Source organism: Chrysochloris asiatica, unplaced genomic scaffold, assembly GCF_000296735.1.
Source record: "Chrysochloris asiatica unplaced genomic scaffold, ChrAsi1.0 scaffold00046, whole genome shotgun sequence".
Classification (NCBI taxonomy): domain Eukaryota; kingdom Metazoa; phylum Chordata; class Mammalia; order Afrosoricida; family Chrysochloridae; genus Chrysochloris; species Chrysochloris asiatica.
Genome location: NW_006408564.1, coordinates 16,558,246 through 16,561,910, shown reverse-complemented (window position 1 = coordinate 16,561,910; position 3,665 = coordinate 16,558,246). Strand labels below are relative to the sequence as shown.

Sequence of the window (3,665 nt, the reverse complement as noted above, 5' to 3'; positions counted from 1 at the left end):
ACTACTCCTGGAAGCAATAGTCAAGAAATCAAATGATGTATTGCATTAGGTTGCATGCATCCTGTGTAAGTGTTCGAGAGCAGAGATATCACTTTGAGGATTAAGATGCTCCTGCCCAAGTGATGGTATTTTCAAATGCCTCATATGCATGTAAAAGTTGCACAATGAATATGGAGGACTGTAGACAAATTGACGTATATGTGTTATGGTGTTGGAGAAGAATATTAAAAATACCATGGACTTCCAGAAGAACAAACCAATCTGTGTTGGACTAAGTACAGCCATTAAGCTCCTTAGAAGCCAGGATTGGGAAACTTCATCCCTCACACTTCAGACATATTATCAGGAGGGACCAGTCCCTGAAGATGGACATCATGCTTGGTAAAATGGAGGATCGGCCAAAAAGGTGAAGACTCCCAATAATATGGATAGACACCGTGGTTTAAGCTTAGCAACCATTGTGAGGATGGTGCAAGATGGGACAGTGTTTTGTTCTATTGAGCGTAGGGTCACAATAAGTTGGTACTGACTCGATGGCACTTAACAACAACAACATGACTCAAGTCATGATATTTTTAAACACCTCATATGCATGTAAAAGCTGGATAATGAATACAGAAGACTGAAAAACTGAAGCAAAGGCAGCAGCTGAGTTCAGAGTTTCCATGTCTGACAGAACAGCAATCTCCTCTCGCATTGTCTTTTCGCAGCTATGGACAGGGCCTGTGAGTTGCCAATAGACAAAGGTGGAGAACGGTGTCAAATGAGACACCCGCTGTCTGCCTTGGGCCCCAGGACCACCAACACAGAGGGACTCCTGTAGGAAATTGATGGGGACGGAGTTGCGGACTTTAAAGTAACCTCAGTAGAAGAAGGTGAGCTCAAGAGTCAGGATATCTCAGATTTAACAGAAGCTGGAAGGGAAGACTCGGCATTATTTAACTCTGCAGCCAAAAACTGATAATCAATACCAAAGAGATGAAAGAGAAGAAACAGAAACTGGAGGAATATGAGATTAAGAAGACGCAAATCCTGGTTTCTTCTTTTTCTGAGGAGCAGCTGAATCGTTATGAAATGTATCACTAGTCAGCTTTCCTCAAGGCAGCCATTAAAAGGCTAATTCAGTCCACCACTGGCACCTCTGTATCTCAGAATGTCTTGATTGCTCTGTCGGGTATTTCCATGGTCTTAGTTGGAGAGGTGGTAGAAGAAGCACTGAACATGTGTGAGAAATGGGGAGACATGCCACCACTACAAACCAAGCATATGAGGAAGGCTGTTAGGAGGTTAAAGTCGAAGGGGCAAATCCCCAACTCAAAGCACAAGACAATTATCTTTTTCTAAACCAAAGCCTAGAAAGGCCCATTACTAAAAGAAGTACTGACTCTAGTGTTTCTATCCCCTGGGACTGTTAGCTCTGGCACTACAAGGTCTCACTCCACCAAGGATTTGATGACAATACCAATGGCTTGGTATCACACCGAGAAGTATATAGCCTTGTTTCATACTTGCCATGACTAAATATTAGGACCACTAGGCATTTTAAGGCATATAATTCTTTCCTGGTTAGTAGAAAGAAGGAAGGTGCATAGGTCTTGAACATTCTCTGGACAGGAGAAACCCTTCCAAGAGATCTTTTTTATGGTTTCACGCTAAAGTCAGAAGTTACTATGACTTACTTAGTTTCCTTCTTAAGTCTGATGTTAAGTAGATGAAACAAGCAGAAACTTTTGACCATGAAGGATGCAGTAATAATCATACTGGAATAGTTTGTCCTTGTACACATTTAAGATTCTCCTATGGATTTCAGTGAGTGGCCACTAAAATGTTTCCCAACTTGAAAAAAAACAACAAACAAAAACTGATTCATTTGAATTATGGTATTGGTGAAGAGTACTGAATATACCACGGTCTACAAGAAGAACCAACAAATCTGTCTTGGAAGAAGTAAAGCCAGAATGCTCTTTAGCCGAAAGGATGGGGAGAGTTCATCTAACAGACTATGGATGTTTTTTGAGGAAATATCAGTCCTTGGAATCAGATATCATGCTTGGTAAAGTAGAGTGTCAACAAAAAGAGGAAACCTTCAAAGAGATGGATTGACACAGTGGCTATAACAATGGCTCAAACACAGCAACAATTTGGAGGATGGCACAGGACTGGGCATTGCTTCATTCTGTTGAGTGACCCTAAGAGTTGGAGCTGATTCAATGGCACTTAACAACAGGTGTCAGGACCTGTTTTGTGCACTAGGGAAACAATAGTGAATAAGATAGGTGTGGTGCTTATTTTGGTAAAGCTTACATGATAGTGCAGGACATTTGTAAATAATATATAATTCCAGATAGTAATTAGTGTCATAAATCAAAAAGGGAGGAATGACAGAGTGAGAAGGTAATGTAATATGATCAAGAAAGTTCATTCTTATTAGTTGGCACCTGAGCTAAAATTGGCTCTAAGAAAGAGCCAATCATATGAAGATCTTGGGGCTGGGGAATGGGGTGGAAGCCACAGTGTTCAGGGATGAAAGAGTTTTGATTCTTTGGTCTGGCTGTTATTTGCTGTTGATTCTATTCCAACTCACATGTGCTGATTAGAACAACTCCATAGAGTTTTCCAGACCTTTGGAGACAGAATCATCATTAGGATGATGAAGAAAGGTCTAAATTGAGGTGGTGACATAGAAAAGAGATCATTTTACATAGAACCTTCTAGTCTATGATAAGTTAGTTTGCATTCTTCCTAAAGGAAGAAGCCGTCATTGGAGGGTTTGACAAGAGAGTGGTATTAACTGTTTAAAATTGTCCCAAGGTCGATCTTACAATTGTGCGGAGAACGGATTTAGGGGCAATACTAGAAGAAGATCCCTGTTAGAAGACCACTGACAGAGTCCTCACGGGAAGACGACGACTTGAGCTAGGCTGGGAGTAGTAAAGATGGAGAGAAGGAGATGTATTCGAGCTGTGTCAGAAAGAGGCAATGACAATCTTTGCACATGAACTGGAGAGGGAAGAGAGAGGACAGGTCAGAAACCTTGCTGGCGGGGGAAGGATATTGGAGGAGCAGGCTTTAGGGTGGAAATTAAGAGTTCTTTTTTTTTTTTTTTTGCATGTTAATTGCCAAGTGGACATGTCTGATAGAGTATGGCAGGTACAAGTCTAAAACTAGAAGAGCTGTCATGGCTAGGATGAGACTTTTGAGCGTACTGGCATGTACATAATATATTGAAACAGAACTAAGTGACATCACTAGACTGACAATATTTCAGGGGGCCTGTCCAGAAAACAACTATGAATCCTGGCCTTAGCAAAACCAATTACCAGCTCTTCTAATTTCATAAACTGTGGAAAAATACTACATAAATACAATCAGAAATTCTAAACACTTAAATATTTAGTGGCTAAAATGGCTTGATTCATTCAAAAGTGGTATTATACCAATTTTAATTCAACAGTGGTATCTTTGTTGTTGCTTTTAGGTGCTGTTGAGTTGGTTCAAACTCATAGAGACTCTGTATAGGGGTTCCAAGGATCAGTTGGTGGGTTTGAACTGCAGACCTTATGTCTAACAGTCCAGTGTTTTTCCTACAGTGCCATACCGGGACTCAATGGGGCTTAGGTAATATTTTTTGAGACACTGAATACAATGTAATTGTATAGAATCTT

The 3,665-nt window shown here is 40.5% G+C and overlaps 1 pseudogene; it reads left to right on the top strand.

Annotated features, from left to right (window-relative positions):
* Positions 1-712: 712 nt before the first annotated feature.
* LOC102839822 lies at positions 713-1,344 on the top strand (annotated as a pseudogene).
* Positions 1,345-3,665: the final 2,321 nt, after the last annotated feature.